The sequence below is a fragment of the Eretmochelys imbricata genome, chromosome 2 (assembly GCF_965152235.1).
Source record: "Eretmochelys imbricata isolate rEreImb1 chromosome 2, rEreImb1.hap1, whole genome shotgun sequence".
In the NCBI taxonomy this organism is placed as follows: domain Eukaryota; kingdom Metazoa; phylum Chordata; order Testudines; family Cheloniidae; genus Eretmochelys; species Eretmochelys imbricata.
Window position 1 is genome coordinate 78,138,570 of NC_135573.1, and position 18,292 is coordinate 78,156,861.

Consider the following 18,292-nt stretch of genomic DNA (forward strand, 5'->3'; position numbering starts at 1 on the left):
GGACTGTGGGCATGCTTTTTGTCAAGCTCAATCAAATATAGGGTGATTATTCTTTGGCACCTAAAACGCATGCAGATATTTCCACAAAGCAAATTATATTGTATGCTACCTTTTTAAATAAGATTAAAAGAGCCACTATTTCATCACTATTGACTGCCATTAATTGGTTTGCTGGAACAGAGCTGACACATCCCCGGATGGCACATCTGTTAAGTGTAGACTGCAATCAGCAAAATAGGTTTTCCAACAAATGACTTGTCAAAGCCTTGACACAAGAATTACTTAGGCTAGTAGTCAGCCGTTCAACTTTCTTCCAGTTCAAATGCTCATCATCTGCCCCCACATTGGAATTGAAATATAGCAAAAAGTGCCTGTATATTTTCTGCAAACTAAAATGAAAGTACCCAGGTAGGACTAGATCCTCAGGTTTGCTAAAGCTGTGCTTGGTGTACCTGTGGGGGAGCACGGTTGGGAGACACATATGTGGCTGCACATCATATTTCCACCTCCCTTCTCCTGAGGCTGCTAGGAGTCCAACCAGATGGCAGTGCAAATTAGAGTAGTCTTAGAGCTGCTCTAACTTACAAGAGAGGATAACAGTTCTCAGAAGACTTTTCCGCCTGCCAGGATTGCCTCTCCAGTCCTGCTTAATCCTGTCGACCCTCAGCTTGCCTGAGAACTCAAATCATATTAGTATCGTCTGGTGCACTCCCCAGTGCGAAAGATGTGTTTTACCTAATTAAACACGCTGGAACATGCAGCCGAAGTGATGTTATTAATCATTTTAACTAGCTGGTAGATACATATAGCTACTAACCATAGATGTAAAATGTTACTAAGGCTACCATTCATTTTCTTCACCAAATCAAAATGTATAAACATAATATTGTACCACAGTAGTGACAAGTTTCTAAAATTATTCTTCTGACCACTGGCTAACAATGTCATCTGCATTAATGAATACATTGATAAACACATGAATTTCTTATCGTTTCAGTTTGAAAAACTCTACTACACTATTTTGACTTATTTTATATTTAAATCAGTGCATTCTGTGTCCAAGGCAATTGTCATAAATATAAAGGGAAGGGTAACCATCTTTCTGTATACAGTGCTATAAAACACCTCCTGGCCAGAGGCAAAACCCTTTCACTTGTAAAGGATTAAGAAGCTAAGATAACTTCGCTGGCACCTGACCCAAAATGACCAATGAGGGGTCAAGATACTTTCAAATCTGGGGGGGGGGGACGACGACAAAGGGTTTGTCTGATTGTGTGATGCTTTTGCCGGAAACAGATCAGGAATGTAGCCTTACAACTCCTGTTAAGTTAGTAAGTAATCTAGCTAGAAATGCGTTAGATTTCGTTTTGTTTAATGGCTGGTAAAATAAGCTGTGCTGGATGGAATGTTTATTCCTGTTTTTGTGTCTTTTTGTAAGTTAAGGTTTTGCCTAGAGGGATTCTCTATGTTTGGAATCTGATTACCCTGTAAAGTATTTACCATCCTGATATTACAGAGGTGATTCTTTTTACCTTTTCTTTACTTAAAATTCTTCTTTTAAGAACCTGATTGATTTTTCATTGTTCTTAAAATCCAAGGGTTTGGGTCTGTGCTCACCTGTACAAATTGGTGAGGATTCTTATCAACCCTTCCGCGGGAAAGGGGGTGTAGGGCTTGGGGGGATATTTTGGGGGAAGACATCTCCAAAGTGGTCTCTTTCCCTGTTCTTTGTTTAAAACGCTTGGTGGTAGCAGCATACGGTTCAAGGACAAGGCAAAGTTTGTACCTCGGGGAAGTTTTTAACCTAAGCTGGTAAGAATAAGCTTAGGGGATCTTTCATGCAGGTCCCCACATCTGTACCTAGAGTTCAGAGTGAGGAAGGAACCTTGACAGCAATGAACTGTGAAAAAATCTTTTTAAAGCATTTGTGGGCCGAAGCTGATAGGGCTGATCCTTTAACTGAACTAGATGAGTGCGTGCTTGGGAAGCATGTGTCAACATCATAGTGCCACTACTAACTCCTTCCAGTCAATTGACTTACGAGTATGCAGGGATACCAGCTTATTTGTACTATTCATATTGATCACTGAACTGTTTGAAAAATCAGACCCCAGTTCTGCGTGCTAAGCAAATGAAATCTTGTCCTGCAGGATACAAAAGCAACACATTTAGGTGTCTGGACCCAGAGGGATCAGATTGCTTCGTTGGAACTTGGAGTGTCAGTACAGACCAAATTCTGCACTTGTTTCCATCCAGGCTTCCCCGCTGATGTTTTGTCATTGACCTCAGTGGTAACAGGATCAGACTTTAAATAAGGTCAGAATTCGGTCCCAAGCAGTTAGCATTCCTGGAATTATTTAATGTTTGTTTGTTAGTATTGATGCTTTAAATGAGCATAAATTTAGCTTTCTTAATGCTTTTAATTTTGCATATAGTTAAAACTCGGGTCAAGCTCAGGTTACCATTATCTATAAGCTATGACAATGCTTCTGTGACAGACTTTTTGTTCAACTCTAGCCCAAGGGAGCTTTATTCCCTGAAAGAAGGAAACAGTATTTAAAGGCCAATGACCCTTGTGGGATATCATCCCATGGACAGTGGCATTGGAACAATCTGTACAGTGGGGGTGCTGTAAACCCTGTATATGATGGAAATCACTGGAAGCCAGGAGGCGCTGCCATACCCCAGCACCTCTAGTTCCAGCACCCCTGCTCAGGTAGGGCATGAATCTCAGTGAACTGATTTCATACTCACCCTGAATCCTGAACCCACCTATTTATCTCTCACTGCCTTGCTTCTGTTTTAAGATGACAATCCAGAACTGTTTAATTTACCAAACCTGATTAAATATACCAGTGTGTCTAGGTTTACACGTTTTGTTGATAAAGGTGTAGTAGATGTACTACTTATAGAATAGATGTAATATACTTAGACTTTTGTAAGGCATTTCATAGAATCATAGAATATCAGGGTTGGAAGGGACCTCAGGAGATCATCTAGTCCAACCCCCTTCTCAAAGCAGGACCAATCCCCAATTTTTGCCCCAGATCCCTAAATGGCCCCCTCAAGGATTGAACTCACAACCCTGGGTTTAGCAGGCCAATGCTCAAACCACTGAGCTATCCCTCCCCCGTGCTTTCCTCACTGCTCTTCCCCATGATCTTTGGAGCAAATTTGTATCCCTGTAGAGATGTGGCATGAGCAGCACCTGCACTCCCCAGAATAATGCTTGGCCTTTTGTAACGAATGTACAAGGGGCATGGGCATGCATGTTGCATCATCCCATACCTGTGCTGGGATCCTATAGCTTTTCATATCGCAGGATCTACTGCACCTACATATTCTTGCTTTTCACTTTTACTTACTCATGTACTCTTCAAAAGAAATTTTATAATTGTAAAATATTTGGGGCATTGACCATTTTTACATTCTGTGTTTGTTCAGCACCTAACACAATGGGTTCCTACTCCATGCCTGGAGCTCAAAAGTGCTACTGCAAGAATGATAATAATTAATAAGGTGCCCAACACTTCTTATGTATCATTTGTTTCCTCTGGTTACAAAACCCTAAATTGGCATCACCCACCAGCATAACATATCATATTTTAAGCATGAATTTGGTCAAAAAAGAAAGCAGGGATTAAATCAAAATCTAATACTATGCTAACATTTATTAAATCTATATTCAATTCACATTTTTCTTCTACACAGAAAGAAGGCACCTTCAAAGAAGAAGAGAGAGAGCAAGCCATTGTCTTTTCATATGGAAACAAATAACTGAAGATGGTCTCAGAAAATTGTTACTTATTTAGATTTTAGTTCTACAAGTGGTATTAGTGGTAATCACTTACACTGGCATTTGTTCCTAAATGACAGAGCCGGTGCAGCTTCATTTCTTTGCAGAGGCTTTTTTCCACTTGAATGGTAATGGCACTGTATAAATTCTTGATTGCATTTTCTTGCTTTTTGACATTGTGTTCTGAATTTGTCATTTGTATACATACATATGAACACAGCTTCATCATCAATTCTATTTGCTGACTCTCCTTGAGTGACCCATAATGTTTGTAGGGAAAGGTGCTATTTGGAAAGGCAGTGGTTTGTAATATGGAATAGTTAGGGGATATGGGAGTAGAAGAAAAGCTACGTGGGGGGGGGTGTATAAAATACAGTGAGAGATTAATAATATATAATTTATAATCAGCTACATCATTCCAGTTTTCAAAATATAGTTACTGTGTATAGTGAAAGTTGTTCAAATGACATGTTATTTTTTGCCAGAGAGAAATCACCCATTATTTTTAAGTACATGCACCAAAGAAGGGCTCAGAATCAGGTGGGAGCTTTCAGTTCACTAGTCTGGCAACCCTTATTATTTGGCTCAGACAATTCTAGAACCAGTAGGAAGCACAAGAGCCTTTGGATGCTTTCTCTATAAAACACTATGGCTCAGATTTGCCACTGCCTTGTGTGTTTATTTGCATGCATGCAAATTGGGAGTAAAATGCTACCAAATCATAAGCCAGCAGTGAAACATGCCCCATCAAGCGCTGATGAAATAATCTAAGAATTCAATCTTGGTTCAGAAGAGAAAAGAAAAGATTTTTTCTTCTTGAAATTTGCTCAGGGATGGAAATTTTGTGTTTCACAATCTCGGATAACAGCCACCTTTTCAGCTATTCCTAATGACCTTTCCCCAGATAGTGAGTCCACAGGTGATGTCTTCTGAGATTTCCTCCTACTCAAACAGCAACGAGTCCCTCAAACATTAAAAGAAATCCCCACTACCATCCATGACTATATCCTTTATGGCTGGTGACAGAAATAGTCAACACATACTATGAAGAAAGTAGCCTTCCATACGTACAGTTGGGCAGCCAGTGCTTTTCAAAACAATGTTTGCTTTATTCAAGCTGTTGGGGAATGCAACAGGCCTCGTCTCATTTTTGAACAAGGTAACTAAGAAGAAAAGCTAACTAAGAGCCATCTCCAACTTACAGCTGGGCAAATAATTATTTTTTTTTTCAGTTCTGCCAGCACACCAGAAAGTCAGACAACATATTTGATTCAATTCCAAAATATCTGGAATTTGTGAATAAATCAGAAAAGGCTGTTCTGTACCCGAAAACAGCATGTTCTGCCTTCCAGTCTTTAGCCCAGTGGTTAGGGCCCTTGTCTGGGCTGTGGAAGACCCACATTTGAATCCCCACGCTGCAGCAGGGACTTAAACTCAGCTTTCCTGTCTCCCAGGAAAGCATCCTAGTCACCAGGATAGAGGCTATTGTGCTGAAGCTGTTCCGCTTTGTAGATGTAAAATGCTACCATTCTCTTCTGGTAGCAATTTACATTCATTTTTCACTAACTGGTCCAAAAGGTAGAATGGCACAAAGCTGCCCATTTATCAGAGACTTGGGGACATTTGAAGCAGGTGTATGTTATTTATGAAATAAAAAAACAGTGGAGAAGCAGGCCCAGAGAGTCATGTCAGGCAGGCCAGTTTCACCTCTGGATTCTGAGCTTTCACTTCTGAAAGATTCCGTCCTCTCTCTTCTTGTCTAAACATCTATGTAAAATCATTGGGGGAGACAGTGAGACAGTATGGAATTAAATGCCAGCAGTAAATGAATGACACTTAGCTCACCACTGCTTTAATATCAAGGAATAGAAAACTCAGCAAATTTAGTGCCTTGATGAATGGTTGATGGCTGAAGCTAAACCTGAGAGGCAGACATGATGGCAGTGGGAAAATGGAAACATTTTGTGGTACTAACTAACTTTATAACATCTGCTACCAAAGGAAGCATCACCTAGTTATCAAGACAGAACACAGCCTAAAGAATCTTCTTGACTCCTCAGTATTAGATACCCCAAACACACAGCTGCTAAAATGCCTTTCTCCATCTGTGGCAGGGATAGCAGGTAATGACCTCGCCTGATGGGTGAGGATCTGTCAATGGTAATTCACACATTCATAACCTCTGGGCTTGATCAATGTAGTGCTCTCTATCTGGGAATGAAAAATAATGAGAACAGGACTGAGCCTTGTGTCCCCTAAAATCAGTGGCCTCACTGCTGTTACTCCACTTTTATGCTGGCATAACTCCTTCGGTTTCAGGGAATCAAGCCCTAGGAATTTAAGTAATTGGTGATGACACAATAATGAAAATACTTACTCCTGAATTATATCAGTATAGGTGATAAAACTCAGGCATGCTATCAAAATCAGTGATGTTACACTGTTGTTAAGCAGCGCTAATTGAAAAGAGAATCAAGCCCAATCTCTCATCAATAACCACTGTTTAAAAATCTGAAGTAATCTGCTTTGATTTCCCCTAGAAGTCCCTTCTGTCATAGGTGTGCATCCATCTTTCACTCAGATAGGTCAATCTCCCACTTTTATTCATAAGCTGGGTCTTCCTATTAATATTCTACTATCTAGATGGTGGAAGATAGGATTCATATTTGATCATGCCTATCGGGTTTGACAGGTTTCCTGTTGTGCTCCTCCTATGCTATCTCTTGTTAGCCTTCCCCTTTTGTATCTGACACAAAAAATTGGAGATGGAGCAGCTCTTTAACTGAAAACAAAAGAAGCAACAGAAAGTTACAGGCCAGATACTCAGCTGTTGTAAATCAGTGTCACTCTATGAAAGTCAGTGAAGCTATGCTGACAGAGCTATGTGGATTTACACTTGCTGAGGATCCAGACTGTTCCTTGATGATGGCATTTATTATGGATGACTAGACACAAAATCAGCATTTATGAAATATCTTTAAGACTAATTGTTCTGCAATTTTCTGTTTACTTTGGGGTTTTGTTTGTTTGATATATCTTGCTTGTAGAAACCATTGACTGTAGCAATCTCATTAGTTTATCTATGATTTTGTGTGGAGTATCATTATTTATTCATTCATTTTAATGTCTTCATATAGTTTCCATTTCTTAATGACTGGTCCAACCTGGTTCTTTTGGATCAGCAGCCAGAGCATCCACATTAGTTAGCACAGAAGATGGTTCTGGTAAAGTAGTAATTTTCCAGATGCCATTCTGATTTTTATCTGTGAACATCAAAAGCAGTTGAAAACTATGGATTTGCTACATCAACTCTTTTGAGGCATCGTCAGTATCACATTATCAGTTTTCATTTTACTCCCATTATCATATCGTTTCTCTGTCTACAGCAGATTTATATTGTATCTGGACTAATGGATGTATTTACGAGCATAATTGTGTACAGCATTTTATATTGGGGGGAAATGAATAATAAGATAAATAATCCAAATACTACATGATATATTGCTGTGACAAGGAGATGTTCTTGTTCCATTAGCATAGGAATGGCATTCCTATCTATTCTGGCTCCTAAGGAAACAGTGACTGTCAGCAAAAGGTAAACAGGGTGTAATTCTCTGTTTGGGAATAACAACCTGCATATATTCTGTATGGAAATGTGTATGGTAACTTCTTGCTTTTGCTAAAAATATGATTTCATATTATTAAACCTTAAACCTGATCATATTTTTCATTTTAAATAGCCGTAAACTGGCCCGTCCAAACACATAAGTTTGCTTTTCATGTAAACAGACCTTCTGCGGGAATCCAGATCCACATGCAGTAAGAAATTAAAAGGCACTTGTTTGGTATCCTTCTCACTACATACCAGTCTCTCTGGGTGTATCTACCCTGCATCTAGGGGTGAACCTTCACAGACTTGTGCTTGTTGGGTTCACATCAGTGCACTTAAAATAACTGTGTAGATGGTGCTTGGATGTTGTGGCTTGGCCTGAAGCTTGGGCTCTGAAGCACCCGGCTCACCCCAATTTCCCCATCCCCAGCATTAGAACCTGAGCACCAGACTAAGCCCCAACATCCACGCTGCACTTTTATAGCCTTGCAAGTCCAAGTCAACTGACATGGGCCGGCTGCAAGTGTTCTATTGCAATCAATGTCTACATAGCTGATTTTAGTATGCTAGCACAAGTGTGTGGACCTATCCACTGTGGCTTGCATTTGGCAGCTCCCTGAAAAGTTAAGTCCAAAATTCTAATACTTCCAAGCATTCAAAAATGTTTATAACAAAGAATGAAGAAAAATCTCCACCTACTCAATCCAACCTCCCTGTCATAAAGAGAATAAAGAATCTGGTTTTATAAGGGGCTAGAGCCTCAGACCTGAAAAGGCCCCCCTTTATGTCATTGCAGCATTGTGAAGAAGCCATAAATTTGCTCCAACAGGGCACCTGAAGATTATCTGAACTTGGAGAAATACTGATTCGTATGTAGTGGGTATAACCAAGTCTACATAACACCTTCCTGCCCCTGGCCCCTCAACATGCATAATGGTCATGCTAGAGGAATGTGTTGCTTCACTCCAGTAATCCCCAGTTTCCAGAATGACCTAGAGAGGGCTGTTACTAGCTGATGTTACTTAAAAGGAACCATGAGGTTGTTATAATTTACACCAGGGATTAAATTTATGTAGGAGTAGCTTCAATTTACAGCACAGCCAACAGCAAATATTTGGCAGAGAGCATTTAAACAGCTGATTTTGGGTCTGCCACGTTGCAGATAGGAAGTCTATTCCCAATTTGTGTAATCCGTAAGGCATTTCTCAATAATAAGAGTTCGGAAGGGCACAGAATTGTTGATATTAACAATTATTAGTAGACATGAGTCTAGAACACATGGAGCCCTGGGTCACAAGGCAGCGCAGCAGCCCTTGGGACAAAGGGCAGCTTGACAGTGAAAGCATCTTGAAGGATTACCCATCTTGTCTGTGTCCCATCTTGAGGTTCTGCTTTGTGTGTGGACTTCTGAGGTGAGGCACAGGGTTGGTGCATATTCAGTATGATAGACAGTTGACGGATATTACTATCTCCCAAAAACAAGCTGTACTGGGGAATGGCAGATTTCAAAATCTCTAAATCCTTCATGAAACGGAACTTCCATCTCTGCTTCTGAGTCTTTTAAAGGACTGATGTAGCATAATCCCAGAAAAGGAGAGATGTGGAGAAACTGAGCCTCAGAGCGCTGTCTTTGATAACCATTCCTTTCTCCTGTTCTTTGTAGTATGGGGCAACTACGCTTCATCCCAAACTCAGGGCTATACCTAAAAGCTCCAATCTAGCCCTAAGATTCCTCTGTTCGATCACTGATGGTCAATTGAATTCCTAACTCATTAAAATAATTTAAATAATGTAGACTCTAAAGACCACATTTCCTAAGGACCAGTGGAATGTGCGGGCACATAATTTAAGTATGCCCCCAAATTGTTGTGCAAACCATACCTTTGTGTTTACAAATGGATATGTATGAACACAAGTTAACTAGTGTTCCTTTGGAGATCTGGGTTCACAGTTTAATAGGATTGAAAGTTAGTGACCCTCACTCCTTGGTTTGCACATGAAAATACCTGTCTGTATAAAATGAGCACAAATGGATGTACTTGCAACTTTTCCAGGAGCGTACCTTGAGGTACTTTCTAAGTGTATCCCCAATAGGAATTTTGTATCCCTTCCCATCTTTCCTTTTTGTCAAAAGAAGACATTCCAAAGAAGGTATTTACTGGATATAATAATCTATAATATGAACAGCTGTCAGTTCATAAACAATACAGTTTAAGCAGTTGCTTTGACATGTTTGAGACTTATAAGGAAAAGAAGGCATAAGGGAGAAAAAACTACACAAACAGAAATGAAAACAAGACACCCACTCTGGCTCCATAAAAATCAGGAAACCCTGGAAAGAACATTTTGTCAGTAGAACACTTAGAATCTTGATTAAAGTCATTGTTTACAGTTGAGCACAGATACTATAATATCAGCAAGGCCAGTTTCACTATGAGCCTCATCAGCACAACATAGCCAGCAGGGACATCTTTAAAGGGCTCTTCAGTTGTGCTCTGAAGAGGTTGTGGTATCTATACTTTAAAATATGATCAAGAACGTATAAAAATCCAAAATCATATGTCATGCTCATGTGTTCCAGTGCATTATTATCGGTCACTAACCACGGAAGAAACAGCCCCATAGTGCAATGAGAACAGCTAGAAGAATGTTCAGAGGATAATAAAAGAAGTTACATGAAATACTTCTGAAAGATTGGGTTTATCTAGAAACACTACAGCTAGCCAACTCTATGAAGTTCTGTGATTAGCAATGCTGTTGTGCCTAGGAAATTAACATTGGTTTACTTGGCCATTAGTCAGACAGTCGCTCCCTCCTTGAAACCCCCCACTGGCTCCTCATTGTCCAATAACATCAAGTTCAAATTTCTTGTCCCTTTGCCTTCAAGGCACACACACACACACACACACACCCAGAGAAAATTACACCAGCCTCAATTCCCCATTTTGACCTATTCCCAGGCCAAATCCTGTGTGTGGAACACCTATTTAATCCTGGTTTGAGTCCAGTTTGAGTATCCTACTGTCTTCATACTTCTTATTTAGAGAATAAGCTCCTCAAGGCAGGGTGCCTTGTACAGTGAGGAGAACATGGTTATTACTTAACAAATGATCAAAATAGCTCATCTGATTCTCCTCTCCAAAACACCAGTTTTCATACTTTTCATTTCACTGACTTCACCTCACTTTACCCTGATTTACACAGATGCAAGTAGGAGGAAAATCAGGAATGCTATTATTGAACATCACAGAGACAAGATGGGTGAGGTAGGTAGTCTTTTTTTTTTTTTTTTGGATCAAATTCTATTGGTGAAAGAGACAAGCTTTCAAGATACAGAGAGCTGTATCAGCTCCTGAAGAAGCTCTGTGTAGCTCAGAAGTGTCTCTCTCATCAACCGAAGTTGATTCAATAAAACATATTAAATCTCCCACCTTGTCTCTCTAATATGATGAAACCAACCCAGCCACAACACTGCAAACAGTGATTGGACATGTCTGATTTCAATAACCAAAATAAAAAAGAGAAAAAGAAAATAACTGATTTCTATTAACTATTATGTTATTACTGTATTTGTACAGATCCAAGAGTGTATTAGGTGCTTTGTACACAAGGTCTTGAAGAGCTTACAATCTAAATACCAATGTGTTTCTTTTTTATGTGGTTATTTATCCCTCTTTAAAACATTATGCACCTTCAAGGACAGACAAGTAAACATATTAAAGCTCTGTACAGAGAACCATAATCCCAGCAGTGTGCACTCTGTTAATTAAGATGAAGTTTAAAACAACATAATAAACCAAATACCAGACTCATCAATGAACCAACATGCAATTGTTGCCAAATATACCATAAAATTAATTAACATTAGCTGGCAGATGGTATACGGTAAAGTAACTCGATTTAAAACTGAGCAGAGTGGTGGCTGACAGGAACTCCAGAAGCTGGAAGCATTATATGTATGTCAAGAGAATGGCTGAAACAGATTCATCTGCTATTGAAAAACGTTTGCTCCTTGAAGGTTAAGGATAATATTAACAATGCCTGTTTCACATTCCAGACCAGACTGTTCTCAAAACAATTATCTGAAGATCATAACAAATATATTACTGACAAATGATTAACTGTTTATTAACTCAATTTGTAACCATCACAGGCTCTATTAAATCAACTAGAAATCAAGGTCTGAGACACCAAATATTGCTCCTGGTTTATTAAAAACTTTGTCTGGATGCCAGATTTAGGTGGGATATTTCTTTGTAAAAGACAACATTCATCACTGCCATAGTTATGATGCACCAAATAAAACAAAGAGACCATTGTGAAACCATTCCTAAAGCTGCATCTTCTTACACACTGTTCCTCCTCAGATTAAGAGAATGTATGGTTGTGATACTGACTTTCCTTACTTTTGTGTTATTCCACTTGTGTTTGGACATAATTGCAACTAAAATGATTCTATTAGTCACTGTCTCATAATAGTCCTGTAATAACAGCTTGAAGTGTTTTGTGAATAGTGCCACCTTCAAAGTATAAAAGACAAAGCTATTTATGCAAGGTTCTAATATGACCCCAGTGTATGAAATCAATATAACTTAATTATTTTGTGTTGGACCAGTGAATTAAATGTGGCCATCACTGAAATTTCCCTTTCTTGGAGTATTTGTTCATTAGAAGATGGCAATAAACATTATTTACTGATTTGGGAATGAGAAACAACAAACAGGCACAGGGATTCGTTATGAAAGGGTCTTTAATTCATATCATGACAACATCTGTCCCCTGTCTCTCCATCTCTAATGCACATACTTGCACAGAATTGACAGAGTGAGGGTCTATGCAAGCACACAGAGGCTAAAGGGCAAATATACCAATGGATGTTTTTCTCTATCTCCCAGAATATCACTAAAAATTAACAAATCCAAATGCCATGCCACATCCAACCAATGAAAAGGTTAATCAATGGTAACTAGTCCTTTTCTATTGCTAACCATTCTGGAAACATCTTAAAGTGTTAAAGCATCAGTGGGTTGCTACAGATTGCTAAAAATATATGTTTAATTGGAGAACAATATCCTTCCTACTTCTTTTAAGCCACCTTATGGAATTTAATAATTTTATATCCTTATATCAGATAGTGAGAGAGGAGAGGTAAAGGATCTTTCCCACCTGCATCCATTCTGCCTATGAAAGAGCAATGATTATTAATTATGGGAGAGATTTTAAAAAGAACAAATAGGAGATGGGCACCCAACTCTCACTGACTTTGAGTGTGAGTTGGATGCCTCAGTATGTTTCTTTTGGTTCAAAAAGTCCCCCATTTGTATCATGGTAGCACTGAGAAGCACCAGCCAGATCATGGCGCCATTGGGGTTGCTGCTGTTCATACACATAGTAAGAGTCTCTTCATGGAAGAGTGGAAAGAGACAGTGGCAGTCAATTTAGTCTGGGGGTTGCAATCCTTATAACCAGTGCTGAATCTGTAATGAAAGGGGAGCATGGAGAGCAACCAGTGGCTGCTGGCTGGGCACCCAGCTCTGATGGCAGCGCCGTCACTGTTACTTCTGCCCTGCTGCTGGTGGGGGAGCTGCCTTCAGAGCTGGGTGGCAGAGAACCAACGGCAGCAGGCCAGGAATCCAGAGGTGCTGGGGCTATGAACTGTCAAGCCTGGAGGAGCCAAGGCTCAGCCCCGGCAAGCGCCGCTACAAATTAAGCACTACTTATAACTCCAGATGTTTAATATGGTCAAAAATGCACATGGGGAGGGAGGATGCAGGCTCACACACAGTAACAATCCCATCAAATCCCAGCTGTAGAAGTATAGACTATTTACTTCTTGCTCGATTTAGAACAAGACAAATATTTATAGTCTCAGATTGCCCCATTACCTACCCCTTACACCCGCTCACCCATCCCCTTTGTCCAAAATTATGATCCGTTCACGGTGTGAAATCATCAAGGACTAGATTGTGTGATCTACACCTCACCCTGCGTAGGGCCAGTGTGGATCTGTGCCACACATGGGGTTCATAAAGAGATACTTTGCCTCAATCAGAAGGCACGTTCTCTCGCAGGGATGCTCTGTTCACCTAGGTGGCATGCCATTCATTAGGATGGTGCAGATTAACTCCTGCACTGTGCCAGGCTTGTCACTGCAGGATGATGCAAGGAAAGCGAGAAGGGCAATGGCTCATGTCCTCCCTTTGCTCACAGATACTGACTATGATTGAGGCATTAGCACAATGTGTGCCCATGACTCCACATGCTTGTTTGAGGGTCAGTTACACTCTGGCCACCAATCTATTATACAATTACATTCCAATAAAATACACCCATCTGGGCTCCACAGAGAGGATATATGTTTCAACCAGTAATAATCCATGTACTATTCTGTGTATAAAAAGCATATGGAAATTACAATAAAATAGTTAATGATAAAATATGGGGAGAGCAGTCAGTGCTCTCCTTTGACACAAGACCCCTCTTCTCTGCCTTTTCAGTGAAAAGCCCCTCAGAGGTATACATCTGGGAGAAATATTGGTCTCTCTAGTTATTTAGAGTCTCTTATCTGTCTCACAGCTTGCAAATTCCAATTAACTCTTCAGAGCTCCTTTGATTAAAACAGTAAGCAGTAGAGTGAATTATCCTGGAAATATACTTTTAAAGGCCTAAAAGGTAAAAGATAAAGGAAAATGGAAGCGGGGAGGGACTGAATATAAATCCAAACTTCACCAGAATCAGAAATGCTGTGGGAGTTTCTTCCTCTGAGAAAGTGTTTTAGGATAAGTATTATTCTATCCCTGAAAGATTGGTTTTCTTTTATGGAATCAGATTGTTTCCTGTGATTTCATAGCAATTTCATTGCAGCTAGTCTTGCACAGGGAAGGCGTGAAGTTATAGCTTGTGGGTGTCCTTAAAAAGCCTGACATGTTTTCCTAACAATTATTTGTATACTGAGTTGACTATATGCAGCTGAACTGGGCAAGATTAAGCAGAGTGGGTCTCTCTGTTTAGTCCAGTCGACAAAAACATTTTTCTGTAAAATTTAATAAGCTTTTACACTCAATACAATAATTTTAGCTAAGGAATATGAATAATTCTATCCCATTCAAAATGTATGCTGTGAGGTAATATTTTGTTTACTGAACTGCAGTTATAACAAATCCATTGATGCAAACTTATTTTAACTTTTATTCATTTAGAACAATTACGAATGATTATGAGGGTTAAAGGTTAGAAAAGTATAAATATACATGATTAAGTCATAGCATACTAATATTAAATAGATTTCCCCCCACCATAAACAAAATTGCAACATTGTACTAGTTTACCCCAGTAATAAAATACTAAAACTTATTTATATGTTTGAAATGTTTTGCAGACACTAACAAATCAATCAGCATAAATGTACACTCCTCTTCCTTTATGTGCTTTATTTATTTATGAATAAGGTCTAACTTTTAAAGATTTTCATTGGCTCACATGAGGATTTTTATACCTCTGAACATGCAAGTATCCAATCACTCATGAGAGCGGTCTGTATATTAACGCCAGTAGGGAAATATGTCACCTTTCCCACAAGTAACATGTCTGGAAAGTGGCAGCTCAAGAAATGACTTTGGAGTACCAGAAATGCTGATTTGCCACTGTTATATTAGTCCAGGCATAGATGGCTGATTTTGATAGAAGCTCTGTCTCCAAACAACCATATACCAAGTGGGGAAAGCCAGCGTGCAGAGCACTCTAGCCCCTCCCCCACCTTCCTGTCCCATGGATATGTTCCCTAAACCACAATTAGGTGTGGTGAGTAGGTGTTAGGTATGCCAATTCTGCTCCAGCTGAGAGGTGCCTCCAAGTCACAAGAATTTTCAGCTGATCAGGTTCAGATGATTTCTGGTATCTTTTCAACATCGAATTAGTACAAAAAGGCTGCTCCCATTCCACCAGTTTTTTGTTTTGTTTTGTTTTTTTAATATCCTGCTACTTATCCTGGAGTGAAGCCACATGCCCTGAAAAGGATCCAGCTGGTACAAGAGGCCATATCTGCTAAACAACTAGACGTCACCATGGATATATCACTGATACTCTGCTCTTGCACTGATTTCCTACTGCATATTTTGATATTCAGTCTTGATTTTCAAAACCCTCCATTGGTTTGGCCCTAGTTACCTAAGAAAAGGCTTTTCCCTTCATGACCACCACCACAGCTACATTCCAGAAGAACCTTGAGACTATCAGGCATTTAAGGAAGCTCATCAGTAGGAAAGTCAGAACTTTCACTGAACTGGACAAGGACTAGTTCCCACCACGGATACAAATGACCATGGAGCAAAGCATTTGCAGAACTAATGCAAAATGTATCTTTGTCCTGTCTGTCCCTAAATAAGTGTTTTGCTCTTGCTCTCTCACACACAAACACACTCGCACATAAATTAAAATAGAATTTATCCAAACAATCGCTCCTGATATACTAGAAATGGGAGAGAAACATTCTCAGTAAAAGATTTACTTGCAGTATCAATATTTTGTTACTTATTTCTTTGCTACTCTAAAAAGGAATTGTTTTAGGATTAGCAGAATGGGCACATCTATATCCAAATTCAGGGTTAAGAGCACCAACGGTTGGCTTTGGAAGTGAATCAGGAATTCACCAGGGTTTACTGAACTTTGCAGAAAATGCAGGTTGGCAAAAGGTTTGGGATCCTCTATCCCCACCTAGCAACTCTTATCCTAAAATATCCTGATCCTGTTTTTCCACATCCCGTCTCCATTCCTAACAGGCTGCTGTGCCAATTTTACCTGGTACTAATTTCAGCCTGGGACAGTGACTTAAAACACTTGCTCCCTTTCTCATATCTTGGATGGTTATCTGACCCACTCCATCCATTTTGCTCTTCAAAGGGTCATCAGGGCTTTTTCTCCTGCAAAAACAGAAATCATCATTGAGGTAAAATGTCTGGCTTCCTCCCTTTCCATTTTCAGTAGCCTAACCAGGATGTACCACAGTTACTGCCCTGGCAAAGACCCAGCTCTCTCATACTGAGATTGACCCACCTCAGAATACAGCAACAAGAGATTCCCCCCAAAGAGTCACAAATGAAAAACAATTTTCGGAATAAGGGACAGAATGGCTTGGTTTTTTTACTAAGATGTACATTCCTTTTTACAGGAACACTGTAGATTTGTCTTTATTCGGTTGTTGAACATACTTAAGCTAAAATAAATGCCCCAGAGATGGTTATTTTAATGTTAGTTCTATAGCTATAGAATCATAGAACCATAGAGTTAGCAGGGACCGCAAGGGCCATCTAGTCTAACACCCTGCCAAGATGCAGGATTTGTTATGCCTAAACCATCCAAAATGCACTATCTGTACCATATATGAAGGATCAATTAGGGATTAAACTGTAAATAAGATTATATATGACATATACTAGGGATTAATTGATGTTTACATGTTTTCATTCATTTTGGGGGATAGGGAATTTAGCACACATTTTTTCAGTAATTTCCCTGTCATATTTAATGCCATAAAATCAATAAAAAAATCATATAAAACAAATGGGAATTGCCTCTTCCAAAGCTCTCGTGGCTAGAACATGCATAATTTTTTAATCATAAATTCATAGTAAATAAATGCATAGTTCATTTTTCCCTTCAGAGCTACTAGAGTGATTAGAATATACCATATCATTCACTTATTACTTAACCAATTTTATTTGTTTAAGGTTAGTCAAAGCTTTCTCTTTTAAAGGAAAACAAAAAAGAATACACATGCCATAGGGCAAAAATCCCCTTCAGATCCTGCAGTAGATCCCAGGTACAATCATTGGTTCTCCCTAGATGTGCTTGTATCCTACTGGTATCAACTGGAGTTCTACATATGTGAGAGGACCAGAGTAACAGTCAACAATACCCATGCTGAAGCTTTGAGAAGATGTTTTGATCCACACTCTTTGAACTTGTCCCAAGATGAGATTTTTGAGCACTAATACACAATTTTAAAATATACATTTCCGTTTCAAAAATCCACGTAAATAGAAGTTGATCATGAAAACCCAGATATAACTTTTAATCTATATTAGTGTGACAGTAGTTGCAGTGAGACAATCAATATTTATCTTATTTTGGCTTTATCCTACGCATGGCTTACTGCCTCCCAGGAAACACTCAAAACCTCTTACAGCCGAACCCAGATCGGAACCTAGGGTCTATTCCTGCTTTTAGTGAAATCAATGGGAGTTTATCATGGTCGTTCCTTTCCTATCTCTGTTCCTTTTAGAGTTTGTGTCAAAACTGGGTATCTTTCTCAAGGAGACGTTATAGATCAAACAGAAATTATGGCTTTAAAGGAGAAATTTAGTGAAATTCTACGGCCTGCGTTATGCAAGAGATTAGAATAGATTCATGTAATGGCTTGAAACTCTTCTGTCTTGAAAATCTACAAACTGTCTTCAATTAGAACTGGATCAGATTTCAAATCAGGAAGAGGTGAAATATGAATAAAAGAACCAACCTCTATCTAAAACTTGCCTGAGGTTCAAAAATATCCAGATGACTCCAGAAGAAAAGCAGATGTGTCTAGCCCAACCAGAGGCAAGCAGTGCTAGAATTTGACATGAAAGCTTTGTCACAATAAATTTCAGGTCTAACTGGCCTGGTCTAATTTAGCAGTCTCAAGAGAGTCACATAGTTCAAGAAAAGGTTCAGCTAAACAACCAAATTACAGAGTCCTCATCCAAAATAAAATGAATTTTTTTGAGGTACACCCCTAACTTTCATCTGAAGTCATTTGTTTTCTCAAAATAAATATTCCCCTTTGCCCTTGATTTATTTAGTTAAAAGGATGAAGATAAAGCTAAAATCTGACATTTGTACACAACAATTTC